Source organism: Sarcophilus harrisii, chromosome 6, assembly GCF_902635505.1.
Source record: "Sarcophilus harrisii chromosome 6, mSarHar1.11, whole genome shotgun sequence".
Lineage (NCBI taxonomy): Eukaryota > Metazoa > Chordata > Mammalia > Dasyuromorphia > Dasyuridae > Sarcophilus > Sarcophilus harrisii.
Genome location: NC_045431.1, coordinates 136,892,510 through 136,909,767, shown reverse-complemented (window position 1 = coordinate 136,909,767; position 17,258 = coordinate 136,892,510). Strand labels below are relative to the sequence as shown.

The 17,258-nt window shown below is 31.6% G+C and overlaps 1 protein-coding gene across 2 annotated transcripts in view; it reads right to left on the bottom strand.

Moving 5' to 3' along the window:
* Nucleotides 1-17,258, bottom strand: part of GRID2 (glutamate ionotropic receptor delta type subunit 2) — a 1,791,455-nt gene that overhangs the window by 1,584,500 nt on the left and 189,697 nt on the right. The window lies entirely within an intron of this gene.

Below are 17,258 nucleotides of genomic sequence, written 5' to 3'. Positions count from 1 at the left end.
TCTCTTTTAAGATCTTTGAAATTTTCTTCTAGGAGAGCCTTGTATGGTGGTGATCAGGTTATATCCCCCTTTGCAGTTTTGTCTGGAGACTGTCTACTATTAGTCTCCTCAGGGTTGAACATCTATTCTCTTTTAGTGTAAAAGCTATTTATAGTTAGAGCTCGCTTTGCTTTTTACTCATTTTTTAAAGCCTTGGGTCTCCCTTTAGGGCAAGGAAGTTCCAAGTTTCCTCTACAGAATAGGGACAGATGGACAATGGCTGTCCTGTAAACAGGCTGCAAAGAGTGGCTGCATTACAGAAGAATGACCATGATGGGAGTGTGGCTGTGCTGTGATCATGCTGAGTCACTCCCAGTGCTGAGTGGGTGTGACCAGGTCCTGTGAAACTCTGGTGTTTTGGATTACACTCTATCTTTTGCATTTGTGTAAATCTCTGCTGATCTACTACTTTGCAACCAAAGCAAAGCAGCCAACACTGTGGTCCAGTCCTCCCCACAAATTTTCCACCCACAGAAATTGCACCCCACCCCACCCCAGCTGAGCTGGCTTCTGTGTTCTGCCTCCCTGCCTGTGCTGGCCTCCTCCTGCCCAATCAAGACAGACCTTTTCTGGCGATCTTCCAAATTATCTTCTGCTGGTAATTTGTTGTTCTCCCAATATTCGTGGATTCTACTATTTCAGAGGCTTAATTTTGTAATCATTAGTGAAGGTAGTAGGGGAGCTCAGAATGAAGCATGTGTCCTCTCTGCTATCTTGGCTTGGGTCCCCTCCCCCCCACACCTCAAACTCCTTAACTGGTAATTTCAAAAAGTGATCTTCAGAAATATAAAAAGTATTTCATGTTTCATATTGTTTCCTATCCAAAATTCTGGCCTCATTTTCATGTAATCAAAATGTTGAGATTTTCTCTTTTTTACTCCTAAGACTAACAAAGTTATGAAATGGACATGAAGAGGTTAAAAGGGGAGGAAATTATAGGGCTTAAAGTCAGTAACCAGAAGAGAATTAGCAAACTATTGGAAACTTTCAACATTTTTATCTGATAGTGATTGTTCAGAACTATTTTCCTTTCAAGAAATATTCCCCAAGATCTGAAGATCACTAGACTCAAAGAATTTTCTTGATCCAGACTAAAGTACATAATTTAAAAAAATAAAGCTAAACCTTCCTCCTTTGCCCCCCTCAAAAAACAGTCCTTCTTTAAGATTAATATGACTATCTATCCTAAATTGAAATCTTTAAATATAATTTGTCTAAAATAATGAGGCTATGAAGTTACAATACACTATTTATGCATTTCAGAAAACATTTTTTCCTTGAAAATAATGACTAGATTTGTAAGATTTGTATAGATTTTGATTTTTATTTCAGAGAATCATTTTAGAAATTAAAATATAATCTGGATAAATTAAACAGGTTATACACAGATGGCACAACCTTATGGCATCTTAGTTTGAAAAGATTAGCTTCATTAAAGTGAAAATTAGTTACCACCTGCTAAATGTGTTTTGGCAGACCAATGAATCCATTATTTAGCCTGTATTCAATTTCTTTAGATTTTTTTCTTTTTTATGAAAAGTCTTGATATAATCTTGGAACTTCTCTGTAAATACCTCTGAGGTATATAGATAGCATGTAAATTACTGTATCACTAGAAAAAAAATTTAATGTCTACTACAATCCCTAAATTGTGACTTAGCATGATTTTAAAAAGACACAAAAATAAATGCTTGATAAAGATTTTTTAAAGGATAAACATCTATTAGGATAATTTTACAGTTACAGAGCTGACCAGAATGAGATATTTAAGGTCTAATCACCCTTTTCTATTTCTTTTACTATTTGTTTTTACTTGTTATTTTCTTATTAGGTATCTTACAAGGAAAATAAAACAGTCTCAATGGCCCAATTGTCCTGGTAAAGAAATTTAACCTACTGTGTGTCCTTTGTGCTCTTAAGCCACCTTGATGAAGCCCTGCTTCTGGAAGATCACTATAATATTGTCAGTACAGTACAGACATCTGATTGACCTAATTCACTGTAGTTGAGAAATCTCAACCCTGAGACAATAACCAGCCTCAATAACCACTTTTCTACCCCTATTCCAAACATGAATTATAAAAATGTAACTCCTTATATGCCAAACTACTGTTTGCTTTCTTCATACCATAGGTATATATTTTGCAAAAGAAGAAAACAAAAGTATTTATAGTCATATGAAAAAAATCTAAATCACTACTGATTCAGGAAATACAAATAATTCTGAGGTTCCATCTTATACCTATAGGAATCATTAATAGGATAGAAAAGTAAATGAAAAATGTTGAAAGAAATATGAAATAGTTGATTACACTATTTTCTATCACATTTCATATTAATTGCTCAACTACTGTAACGAAGCTTCTGCAATCCACTGCCACCTTCTAAGCTACTTTTTTCTGAGGATCTCAAAGCTCTATCTATTTTGTTTAACCCAGTCACAATTTCTTGCTCTTTACTCTTTTTGAGCTGTGCAAAGTTTGACATTATTGAACACAATCTTTTACTGAAAACTCATCCTTGAATTTATATGGCCCCTGGTTCTTTTATAAAACTTTTTTTCTTTTTCCTCAATAGTATTTTATCTTCACAAATACATGCAAATATGGTTATTAACATTCATTTTGTAACATTATGTATTCCAAACTTTTTCTCTCCTTCATCTTCACCCTCCAGATAGCAAGCAATATGATATGTTATACCTATATGTATACAATCTTTTAAAACATATTTACATATTTATAAGATTATATTGTGAAAAAAAAATCAGACCAAAAAAGAAAATATACGAGAAATACAAAGCAAAACAAATTTTTAAAAAAAGTGAAAATACTATGATTTGATCCACATTTAGTCTCCATAGTTCCTTCTCTGGATATGGATGGCACTTTTTATCCCCAGTCTGTTGGAATTGTTTTGGATCACACATTATTGAAAAGACCTAAGTCTATCACATGTAAGTCTTTCCAAGCTTGTTGGAAATCATATGTTCATCATTTCTTATAAAACAATAATATTCCATTATATTCATATACCATAACTTATTCAGCAATTTCCCAATTGAAGGATATTGACTCAATTTCCAATTCTTTGCCACTACCTAAAAAAGCTGCTACAAATCATTTTGCATATGTGGGTTCTTTTCTTTCTTTTACGATCTCTTTGGGATACAGACCAAAAGTGACACTGCTGGATTAAAATGTGTGCACAGTTGGATAGACCTTTCAGCATAACTCCAAATTGCTCTCCAGAATGGTTGGATCAGTTCACAACAGCACCAACAGTGCATTAGTGTCCCAATTTTCCACAAGCCTTCCAACAATTATCATTATTTTTTCCTGTCATCTTAGGCAATCACATAAGCATGAAGTATTACCTTAGAGTTATTTTAATTTGCTCTAATCAATAGTGATTTAGAGTATTTTTTCATATGATTATAAGTGGTTTTAATTTATTCATATGAAATTGTTCTATTCATATTCTTTGACCATTTAAAAATTGAGGAATGACTTTTATGCTTATAAATTTGAATCAGTTCTCTATATTTTAGAAATGAAGCCTTTATCAGAAACATTCACTGTAAAAACTGTTTCCCACCTTTCTTCTTCCCTTCTAATACTGACTGCATTAGTTTTGTTTGTGCAAAAACATTTTAAATTCAATTTAGCATTTCAACAATGCTCTCTAGTTGTTCTTTAGTCATAAATTCCTCCATTCTCCAAAGATTTAAGAGGGACACTATCCCATGCTTTCTTAATTTGCTTATGATATCACCCTTTATGTATAAATCATGAACCCACTTCAACCTTATCTTGGTATAGGGTGTGTGATATTGGTCAGTGCCTAGTTTCTGTCATACTCTTTTCCCCAGCATTTATGTTAAATAGTGTATTATTATACCAGAAGCTGGAATACTTGGGTTTGCCAAACTGTACATAACAATGATCATTGACCATTGTCTTGTGTACCTAACTTTAATCAGAAACAAATGGTTTTGATGACTGCTGCTTTATAATATAGTTTTAGGTTTGGTTAGGTTAGGCCACCTTCTTATGTATTTTTCTTTAATTCCCTTGATATTCTTAATCTTTTGTTCTTCCAGATTAATTTTGTTTTTATTTTTTCCTAACTCTATAAAGCAATTTTTGGCAGTTTGATTGGTAGGCCATTGTATAAGTAGATTAATTTAAGTAGATAGAATTGTTATTTTTTATTATATTAGCCCAACCTACTCATAAGCAATTGATATTTTTTTATTAGTTAGATCTGACTTTATTTACTTTGTAATTGCGTCTTATGATTCCTGAGTTTCTTTTAGCAGGTAGACTCCCAAATATATTATCACAGTTATTTTAAATAGGATTTCTTTTTCTTTTTCTTGCTGTCCAACACCTTTTTCACAACTCCAATGTAGGAAGTTGGATAATCATCCATCTCTGGCTATGAGTATGTGGTTAGACATTAAAGTCCTATCCTTGTTGCTGCTATCTTCTCTTTATATATTCTTTTCAGTTATTTTATTAACTTTCACGTTTACATTTTTTGTTTGCAGATAAATTACAAAATTATATACCTAGCCTCTATCATTTATAATCCTACTTCACCAAATTCCCTGGACATATCTTCATCTCAAATCAGTATGTCCAAAATGTCATCCATTCTTCCTCAACTAATTTCTTGATTTCCTTATTTCCATTGACCATGACATATTTAAAGGTTTAGTAACATATTATATTATTATTATTATTATTATTTATATTATATTTAAAATCAATCATAATCCTGGTGCAACTATTCTTTCCAGAGATTTCACATTATTCATTCTCAAGCACTTAAATGAAAGTGCTAAGCAAACTTTCTTACTTGGAAATTAGACTCCTAAATATTTCATATTATCACACTTACTTTTTTTGCTGAGGCAATTGGGGTTAAGTGACTTGACTAAGGTCACACAGCTAGCAAGTGTTAAGTGTCTGAGGTCAAATTTGAATTCAGATCCTCCTGACTTCAGGGCTGGTACTCTATCCACTCTGCCATCTAGCTGCCCCTTTATCACAGTTATTTTAAATGTGATTTCATTTTCTATCTCTTGCTCTCTAACAACCTTTTCCACTACTTCAATACAGCTAGTTAGATCATCATCCATATCTGGCTTCTTGTGTGTTGTTACACATTAAAGTGCTATCCCTGCTGCTCTTACTTTCTTTATACATATTCTTTACAGTTATCTCATTAACTTATACTTACTGTTTGCAGATGAATTGCAAAAAATATATACCCAGTCTTTATCTCTTTCCAATGATACTTCATCAAACTCCCTGGACACAACTCCTTAAGACATTTCAACTCCTGTCTCAGTCTTTCACAGGTTGTTTTTTTTTTTAATGCCCTTATTTTTTACCACTACCTTTTAGAATCTTTCATACCATTCAGGCTTAGCTCAGTTATTATATCTTACAAAAAAAGGCCTCTGCTGTCACACTTATTATTAATGCTCTCTCTCCCATCCCCTTAAAATTATTTTGTATATATACTAAATTTACTTATCTATGTACATAAAAAGACATTCTTTTAGAACTTTTTAGAACAAAAAAAAAAAAAAAAAGAACTTTTTAGAACAAAGTTATCTGGGGTCATAAATTTTTGCTTTTATATTCTCATTGCTTAGAGAGGCACTTATAATAGATATTTATTTATTAAACATTTGTTGAATTAAGGTACATTGGAAAAAGTCAGCTTTCAAAATTATTATTTAAATATTTAGGTCTAAATACTGTGTTACTTTCTATAAAAATTCACTACATATATCTGATTTTTACATTCAACACTAACATGCAGGGCCAGATTATAAGTAGGTTTAAATAGGCATTGACTTAAAGTGAGGGAATTTTCCATCACCCAAAACCTACCTCCCACACATGACTTGATGATGTCTAAAATTCCACAGTGAGAGTTATTCTTTCTAGCTTAATTTTTTAAAAGTATTTTCACTTTAAAATTTAAACATTTTGGAGAGAGGCAGTGCATTAAGTCTTATAAATCATTAGCATCCCAATATAGGTTAACTGATCCTTTCCTGAGAGCATTGTTTGACAGAGACAACAGAGAAAAATGAGCATAAGAACAATGACCTATAAGGAGGAGTAAAATAAGGGAGGGTACAAAAAGGGGAAGCTAGATTAGAAGAGAAAAATTTTGCCTACTTGAAAATTTAGTGCAGATTTTGCCATGTTAATTCATGATGCCAAAATGTAGGAGGTATTCATTAATTTCTGTTGGGAGCCAAAGTGTTTTCTATTTATATCTTTTGTTATTACTGTGTGCTCAGCCCTAATAATTACAAAGGCAAAAATTTCATTGTAAATCAATTTCATCTCTTGTTCAGTGATTTACATTTTTTTGGTTGTATCACAGAAAAGGAATAGGCACCAGAATAAACAACAATAGTGAAGATCATGGCTTTATAGTATAGACACTCTTGATTGAAAAAAGGGACAACCAATCTCCAGAGGGTTTTTAAAGTTGTATTGGGTCTTTAAAAATCACTAGTGTGACAGAGGGAAAATTTGGAAACTCATCAAAAGTTTAATTTATCTCAGAATATTTCATTATTGACTTCCAGAAGTGGAGCCAAGATGGTGGAGCAAAGTCAAGAAGCTGCTCAAGTTCTCCCAGTTTTCCTTGAAAACCAGTTGAAACTAATCCTCTGAACAGAGTCTGATGGAAAGGAACCACTCTGCATCTCAAGATAGACTGGAAAAACTTGAAGAAAGGTCACTCTCGCTGGGATTAAAAGAGTTTTTAGCCCTGTTCAGATAGACTCTAGGAAAGCTGGTGAAAGGGTCGTAATCACAGCAAATCAGGAACTAGGACCCTTAGTTCTAGCTGGAGAGGAGCAAATCAATGGAGCAGTTTCCAATTCCACCTCAGAAGAAAACTCTGGGAAACCAGTCTGTTTCCTGAAAAGAGCAGACATAGCTACCTCTTGCAAACACAAGGGACCCCTGTGTTCAAAGCTAAGGCTCAAAACTGCACAGGAAGCTTGAGATAGCACCCCCCTTTGTCCCAGAAACAGAGATCAAACATAAAAGTAAAAGAAAATCATAAAAAGAGAAAAGAAATACCAAAAGAAAAAAGATCTCACAAGGAAAATCCCAAGTAACATAGTTGTGAAACTCCAGAACTACAATCTCAAGGAAAAATACTGCAAACTACCAGACAAAAACAATTCAAACATTCAGGATTATCCAGGATCTGGCAGCTTCTACCATAAAAAGTCAAAGAGACTGGAATACCATATTCTGAAGGCAAAGGACTTATTGTTTTAACCAAAAATTAACTACCCAGAGAGATTCAGCATCATCTTTCAGGGGAGGCGATGAAGCTTCAATGAAGTAAGAGACTTTCAATAATTTCTATTGAAAGCCAGAACTAAACAAAAATTCAATTTACAAATAGAGGATTCAAGAGAAACATAGAAAGGTAAACAGGGGAAATATATAGATATAGCTATATAGAGAGATATATATGTAGATATATATCTATATCTATCTATTTATATATATATAAATTTAAAGGTTAAAGTGTTTACATCCTTAGATGGAAAAATATCTGTAACTTTTGAGAACTGTATATTTACTGAGACAGACAGAGGGAAGGCATCACATGAACTGAAGGTGGGGTTCCGAATGTACTCTGATGTAATGACATCAAAGACAAAGACATTAAAGGGTAGGAAAAGGTCTGTATTGAAGAGGAGGTACAATGCCACAATTATTCCAACATGAATAGATGCAAAAAAACCTATTACAATCAACAGAAAGAAAGGAGAGGGATAAGCATTGTCTGAAGCTTGATCCCATTGGTTTTGGCTCTCAGAGGCAATAACTTAATCTTTCAGTTTGGTATAGAAATTTATCTAACTGTATAAAGATGTGGGAAGAAAAAGAGGAAAAGAACAGGGAGGGACAGAATAGAAGGGATGGTAGAAACACCAGGGGAAAAGGTAAGAGAAGGTGGGAAGGGTTGATAGAAGATAAGATACTGGGTGGGATGAGTTAAAAAAAACACAACTAAAAATGGTGAAAGAAAGAAAAAAAGTACATACAAGGGAGAAAATAGGATGGAGGAAAATACAGATTTGCTATTCATAACTGTGAATGTGAATGGAATGAATTCTCCCATAATACAGAAGCAAATTGTAGAGCAGACTAAAAAAACAGAATCCTACAATATATTGTTTACAAGAAACACATTTGAAACAAAGACATATACAGAGTAAAGGTAAAAGGCTGGAACAGAATTTATTATGCTTCAGCTGAAGTAAAAAAAAAATAAAAAAGCAGGGGTAGCATTTTTGATCTCAGATAAAACAAAAATAAAAACAATTTATTAAAGGAGATAAGGAAATCTTGATAAAGAGTACTGTAAATAATGATTTACATTATTTACAATGTAATTTATACATTGGTTATTTAATAAATACAATTATTAAATTGTATTAATAAAATAAAATATAATATAAAATACAATTAATTAATGATTTACAATAACTATGCTAAATGTGTATGAATCAAAATGTGTAAGATGAATTCCTAGAGAAGATTTGGAAGAAATACACAGGAAACTATCCCAGTAGGAGAGAGACCTCAACCTTCCCATCTCAGAATCAAACAAATCTAACCACAAAATAAACTAGAAAGAAATTAGGAAGGTTAATAGGATCCTAAAAAACCTAAATATGATAGAACTCTGGAGAAAACTGCACATGGACAGAAATGAATAGACCTTTTTTCTCAGCAGTAAATGGCACCTACACAAAAATTCATCATGTATTAGGACATAAAAACTTCACAATCAAACACAGAAAGGCAGAAATAGTAAGGTATTTCTTTTCAGAGGAACATGCAAAAAAATTATATTCAATAAAGGAAAAGGGAAAGATAGACTAAAAATCAATGGGAAATTAAATAATCTAATTCCAAAGAATGAGTGAATCAAACAACAAATCACTGAAATAGTCCATAATTTCATCCAAAATAATAACAAAAATGAGACAATTTATGAAAACCTATGGGATATAGCAAAAGCAATTCTTAGAGGAAAATTTATATCTCTAAATAACTACATGAATAGAGAAAGAAGAGATCAATGAATTAGGCAAACAACTAAAAATGCTAGAAAAAGAACAAATTAAAAGCTCCCACTTAAATTTCAAATTAGAAAAAAAATAAATTTCAAATTAGAAACTATGAAATTCAAAGGAAATATTAATAAAATAGAAACTAAGAAAATTATTGAACAAAGTTGTTTTTATGGAAAAAAAAACAAAATAGCTAATTCTTTGGTAATTTGATTAGAAAAATGAAACAAAAAAAAAAACAAATCAAAGTATCAAAATTGAAAGGGGTCAACCTATCATCAATGAAAAAGAAATTATGATTTAATCAAATTGTATGGTATCAAGTCTGATAATCCACATTGAATATTGATGCAAAAAATTAAATATAATTATATTCAATGTAAATAGTAAGTTTTGCAAATCATGTATATAATTCATATCTTTCATCTTATACTAAATTCCCCATCATACTCCCCATATCCTTTTTTTAAAAATGGCAATTGGCTTCCTTTGATAGTCCTCTTACAAGACACTCTCCAAATGCTTGGGCATTTCATTGACTATATTTATGTCTGGAATTCTGAGCTTCCTCATTTCTGCCTTCTGGATTTCTGAACTTTCTTTAAATTTCATCTAAAATTCTACATTCTACAAGGAATTCCTTTTTATTTTTAGTGCCTTTCTTCCATTGTATATTTCTAAATTTTCCTCTATACAGATTTTTGGGGATACATAGCTGTTTACATATTGAAAGTGGCATTAGAATATGAGTTCCTCAAGAATGCAACTATTTTTTGCTTTTCTTTTTATTCCCTATGATAAGCATAATATCTGGCACATATAAGGCAGTTAATAAAGGGTTTTTGACTGACAGACATTAGTATAGGATTTTTAAGTTTAAAAAAGTGTTTTGGTCCCAGCAACACAGGGAGAAAAAATAGGGTCATATTCTTTTAATTTTGTAAATAAAAGGCTCTAAAGAGCTAGTCCAGGAAATAAGCACAGATTCTGATATCAAACCCAGTGTTCTTTCCACTAGACTGAATTGCCTATAATTATTTCACTAAAGTCCAACTTCAACATATTTTGTTTACAATACCAGAAAATTCTATATTTCCATTCTGGTCTTCATTATTAAATCCCCTAAACTAAAATATTATTTGTTTTATTTTTAGTGCAAAAATGTTCCTTTCATTATTAAACTCCTAACTTATAATGTAGCTTACATAAATATTCATATATATATATATATATATATAATATATGCTTTTAATGTTATATGTGTGCACTTACACATATAATGCTAACATTTCTGTAACACTTTAAGATTTAAAAAGGAACACGGGCACATTTTTTTTAAATGAGAATACTGAAATTGTCCAGGATCAGATAGCTAGTAAATCATTTGGGCAAGATTTGGACTTGTCACCCCTGATTTCAAATCCAGCACTCTATCCATTATATATTGTTAGGAAGCTTAAGAATGGAGACATGAAAAATCAACATTAGCATAAACTTTCATTTTGAGTTCTCAGAGAATAATGAATGTTTTTTCTCTGTACAATAGAAAGAACACTGGTTTTGTGTCATCTAAGGACAACTGGGTTTACATATTTACTTTGGACAATTCACTTAAAATTCCCTGGATTGAAGTTTTTTCATCTGAAGAATGATAGTGTTCTGTGAGATGCATAGGAGTTAGTTGCCATTTATCTATTATTGAATAGATTAATTATAGGAATTATTTTTTATATTCTAATAAGAAATGTATAAAACTGTACCAGATTCCTTGTTCTATTTTTTACCTCATTGATTGAAATCTGTTCAGATGCAATATAAATGAAATAGCTTTTGCTTCTGCTGCTGCTGCTGCTGCTCTTCCTCTCTTCTGCTTCTTTATTGGTTTGGTTTTTGTTTTCCTTCCTCTTTGGTTGCAGTTTTTTTTCTTGGTTTTCTACCTGGGCTGTGGCTTCTAATACTCCTTTTTTTTTTGAAGGATGGCTGGGTGTTCCTTCTTCTATATTTGAATCTGATCTAAAAAATTAACCAGGCATTTCAATAGAAAATAGAAAAGAACTGAACCCCTTCTTTTGGCACACTCAACTACTAACAGAGACTGTCTAAATGAAACCAAACAGATTGAAAGATAAAAAGTGAAAACAGAATGAAAACATATCTTATAATATAATATACATCCAAAACAAAAAAAAGCATTTTATGTGTTGAAAATAAGAGTGCCTATTTAAGAGAAATTCAATGAAAATAATGAAAATCATAATAAAACATAAATTGTTAGCAGTGTGGTAGAGATCTTTCTTAAAAGGAAAGCAGATAGAAATCAGAAATCTAAATATATGTCACTAGCACAAATACTACAAATTCACAAACTATTTCCCAGGAAATAAATGAAAAAAGATATAAAGTTATCAAAAGAACTTTAAGTCATAAATATCTATAAAAATATAATTTAAATCACTAAAAATAAAGTAAATATCTGTAAAAACAATTTGAATGCTTCACCTGAAATACAGCAAAGAAAAGATGTTTAAAAATGAAGACAGTTGATTTTTTAATTGACACACAAATAATTTTTCAATGGTAATATGAATTGGTCCAAACTTTCTAGATAACAATTTATATTTAATCAAAAAAATATGACTAAAACTTCTATACTTCTTGGTCCACTACTTCTCTTATTGGGTGTATGAAATAAATGGAAGATACAAAATGAGAAGCAATGTGTGAATATGTATTTTTATATTAGCACGTATTGTGAACTAAAGATCTTAGATGACAAAATCTCAGACCAAGATTCTCCATTGCCAGTATTCTTAATTCACCCTAAGGTTTAGCACATCATTTCCCCCCATTCACATCAAAGACTTTCAAATTCTGAAATGAATATTGGATTTATCTGATAAATACAAAGAATGATTAACAATGTATTTCAAATTTTCTAATTAGTCCAATAATGATTGATGGATACACATTTATTTAACATTTTATAGGAATAAAACAATTTGGTGGTCCCCATAGGGAATATAAAGAGCTAAACCACACTTAAGAAATTTGGCATAATTTACTTAATGAATTTAGTCTAGATACAGAAAAGTATGCAAAGGAAGGAAAGAAAACTGATTTATCATCAATTGATGATTACAGTATAAACCAAGATATGTTAACTGTCAAATGAATAGCATCAAAAGGAAATACTATATGGTTAATGGGGAAAGGGGAGATCACTGGAGTCAGAAAAGCTTTATAGAAGTACCTTTGGGGTACTTATGTGATAAATCTCAGATAAGAAGAGGTAATATCTGATTTAAGAGTTCAAAGGAAAATAAAATTGAGTACTGAGAGAAAACTTCATAAAATAGATGAAATTTAATCTGGATCTTGAAAACAAAAGATTTATATCAAAAGACAGAATAAAATAGAATCCCAGAAAGTAAGTATAGCTATATAAAATAATGACCATAACTGTTAATATGTCCTAGAATTCTTCAATGCCATGTCACCAAATAAAAGTTCTGTTAAGTACTAACAAGCCAAAAATGTTTTGAAGATAATATATTTTTTGTAATTTTAATGGTAAGGGGACTGTGGGAACATATACTGTTGATGGAATTGTTCCATTTTCATCCATTTGTTCTAAAACAATTTGAATTTATACTAGAAAAGTCACTAAAATGGACATCATACCAATCATACAGACAATAGGCATGAAAACCAAGGAAATCTAAGACAGAGGGAAAGATTGTATATAACACAAAAATATTTATGGTAACATTGAGTTTAATAAAGAACTGGGGTGGGAGGGGGGGGAGTAGTTTTCCATTGTGGTATGTGAGCATCACATGATAACTCCTAAAAAAATAAATACTACCAAGCAGCTTGAGAAGACATGAATAGGTGAAGAGGAAAGTAGGTGAAACCAGGAAAATTATTTCTATGATGACTACAATAATATAAAAGAAAACTGAAAAATTTCAGAATTCAGATGAATTTAGTACCAATTGATGTCTGGAGAGAACAAAAAGTAAAATAAGACTCTTGACTTTGTCACTGTAGGGATGCAATAAGGTATATATATTGTTAGAAATAACCAATAGGCTATTTTATTTTAACTATACTTCCTCTATACATAGATTTCTACCAAGATGAGAAAGTCATTGGAAAATGACAATAATTCTTTTTTTTTAATAGCTTTTTATTTACAAGATATATGGATGAGTAATTTTTGGGAATTGACCCTTGCAAAACCTTCTGTTCCAACTTTTCCCCTCCTTCCCCCCACCCACTCCCCTAGATGTCAGGTAGACCAATACATGTTAACTATGTTAAAAGATATGTTAAATGCTATATATATTTACATACACATATACATAAGTTATTTTGTTGCAGAAGAAAAATCAGACTTAGAAATAAGGTAAAAATACTGAAAAGGAAATCAAAAATGCAAGCGGACAAAAACAGAGGGAATAGAAATGCTATGTTATGGTTCACACTCAATTCCCATAGTTCTTTCACTGGGTGTAGCTGGTTCTCTTTATTATTGAACAAATGGAACTGACTTGGTTCATCTCATTGTTGAAGAAAGCCATGTCTATCAGAATTGATCATCATATAGTATTGTTATTGAAGTATATAATGATTTCTTGGTCCTGCTCATTTCACTCAGCATCAGTTCATATAAGTCTCTCCAGGCCTTTCTGAAATCATCCTGCTGGTCATTTCTTACAGAACAATAATAATCCATAACATTCATATACCACTCCTATTGGTATTAGTGGGCATTCATTCAATTTCCAGTTTCTAGGCACTACAAAAAGGGCTGCCATAAACATTTTTGCACACACAGGTCCCTTTCCCTTCTTGAAGATATCTTTGGGATATAAGCTCAGTAATAACACTGCTGGATCAAAGGGTGTGTATAGTCTGATAACTTTTTGAGCATAGTTTCAAATTGTTCTCCAGATGGAGATGTATTCACAATTCCACCAACAATGTATTAGTGTTCCTGTTTTCCCACATCCCCTACAACATTCCGCATTATCTTTCCCTGTCACTCTAGCCAATCTGACAGGTGTGTAGTGGTATCTCAGAGCTGTCTTAATTTTCATTTTTCTGATTAATAATGATTTGGAGCATCTTTTCATATAGCTAGAAATAGTTTCTATTTCATCATTTGAAAATTATCTGTATGTATCCTTTGACCATTTATCAATTGGAGAATGGCTTGATGTCTTATAAATTAGAGCCAATTCTTTATATATTTTGGAAATGAGGCCTTTATCAGAATCTTTGACTATAAAAATGCTTTCCAGTTTAGTGCTTCCCTTCTAATCTTGTCTGCATTAGTTTTGTTTGACAAAAGCTTTTCAATTTGATATAATCAAAATTTTCTATTTTGTGATCAATGATGATCTCTAGTTCTTCTTTGGTCACAAATTCTTTCCTCCTCCACAGGTCTGAGAGGTAAACCATCCTATATTCTTCTAATTTATTTATAATTTCATTCTTTATGCCTAGATCATGAACCCATTTTGATCTTATCTTGGTGTACAGTGTTAGGTGTGGGTCAATCCCTAGTTTCTGCCATACTAATTTCCAATTTTCCTAGCAGTTTTTGTCAAACAGTGAATTCTTATCCCAAAAGCTGGGGTCTTTGGGTTTGTAAAACACTAGATTATTAAGCTATTTTGTCATGTGAACCTAAACTATTCCACTTATCAATTAGTCTATTTCTTAGCCAATACCAAATGATTTTGGTGACCACTGCTTTATAATATAGTTTTAGATCTGGTACAGCTAGGCCACCTTCATTTGATTTTTTTTTCATTAGTTCCTTGAAAGTCTTGATCTTTTGCTCTTCCAGATGAATTTTGTTGTTATTTTTTTCTAGGTCATTTGGGAATTTTGGGGCAGTCTGATTGGTATAGTACTAAATAAATAAATTAGATAGTATTGCCATCTTTATTATATTCGCTCAACCTATCCAAGAGTACTTAATATTTTTCCAGTTGGTTAGATCTCACTTTATTTGTGTGGAAAGTGTTTTGTAGTTTTGCTCATATACTTCCTGACTTTCCCTTGGCAGATAGATTCCCAAATATTTTATACAATCTGCAATTACTTTAAATGGAATTTCTCTTTGTATCTCTAACTGTTGGATTTTGTTAGTGATATATAAGAATGCCAGTGATTTATGTGGGTTTATTTTGTATCCTGCAACTTTGCTAAAGTTGTGATTACTTTTAATAGCTTTTTAGTAGAACTTCTGGGGTTTTCTAAGTATACCATCATATCATTTGCAAAGAGTGATAATTTGATTTCCTCATTACCTACTCTATTCCTTTCATCTCTTTCTCAACTCTTATTGCCGAAGCTAGCATTTCTAATACAATATTGAATAGGAACGGTGATAATGCGCAACTTGTTTCACTCCTGATCTTATCTGGAATGGTTCCAGTTTATCCCCATTACATATGATGCTTACTGATGGTTTTAAAAAGATGCTACTGACTATTTTAAGGAAAATTCCATTTATTGCTATATTCCCAAATGTTTTTAATAGGAATGGATGGTGGATTTTATCAAATGCTTTTTTCTGCATCTATTGAGATGATCATAGGGTTTTTTGTTTATTTGGTTATTGATATAGTCAATTAAACTAATACTTTTCCTAATATTGAACCAGCCTTGCATTCCTGGTATAAATCCTACTTGGTCATAGTGTATTATCCTGGGGATGATTTTCTGTAATCTTTTTGCTAACTTCTTATTTAAGATTTTTGCATTGATAATCACTAGGGAGATTGTCTATAATTTTATTTCTTTGTTTCAAACTAGCTGGTTAAGGTATCAGTACCATGTCTGTGTCATAAAAGGAATTTGGAGGAGTCCTTCATTCCCTATTTTTTCAAATAGTTTATATAACATGGGAATTAATTGTTCTTTAAATGTTTGGTAGGATTCACATATAAATCAATATGGTCATGGGAATTTTTTCTTAGGGAGTTAATTAATGGTTTGTTCTATTTCTTTTTCTAAAATGGGACTATTTTAGCAATTTCCTTCCTCCTCTGTTAATCTGGGTAGCCTTTATTTTTGAAGGTAGTCATCCACTTCACTTAGGCTGTCAAATTTATTGGCATAAAGTTGGCCAAAATAATTCCTAATTATTGTTCTAATTTCCTCTTAATTTGTGGAAAATTCTCCCTTTTCTTTTTAAAGACTAACAATTTGATCTTCCTCTTTCCTTTTTCTAATCAAACTTACTAAAAGTGTATCTATTTTGTTGGTTTTTTTATAAAATCAACTCTTAGTTTTATTTATTAATTCAATAGGTTTTTTTTTTACTTTTGATTTTATTAATTTGTCCTTTTAATTTTAGAATTTCAAGTTTAGTATTTGATTGGAGGTTTTAATTTGCTCTTTTTCTAGATTTTTAAGTTGCAAGCCCAATTCATTGACCTTCTTTCTCTCTATTTTATTCAAGTAAGCCTATACTTATAGGCTTATAAAGTTTCCCCTTATTACCACTTTGGCTGCATCCCAAAAATTTTGGTATGTTGTCTCAGTGTTGTCATTCTCTTGGGTGAAATTATTAATTGGATCTATGATTTGCTGTTTCTCTCAATCATTCTTTAAGATGAGATTCTTTAATTTCCAATTACTTTTTGGTCTATTTACCCTTAGTTTTTTGTTAATATAGTTTTTATTGCATCATAATCTGAAAGGAATACATTTATTATTTCTGCCTTTCTGCATTTAATTTTGAGGTCTTTAGGTCCTACCATATGGTCAATTTTTGTATAGGTTCCATGAACTGCTGAGAAGAAAGTATACTCCTTTCTGTCACCATTCAGTTTTCTCCAAAGATCTGTCATGCATAATTTTTCTAATATCCTATTTACCTCTTTCATTTCTTTATTATTTGTTTTGTGGTTTGATTTATCTAATTCTGAGAGTACAAGGTCTTCCAGATTATCTCTGGCTGGTAAGTTGTTATACTTCTAATCTTCATGAATTTTACCAGTCAAGTGCTATTTTGGGGCTGAATTTAATAATTGGTCATGAGGGTATGAGAGGAACT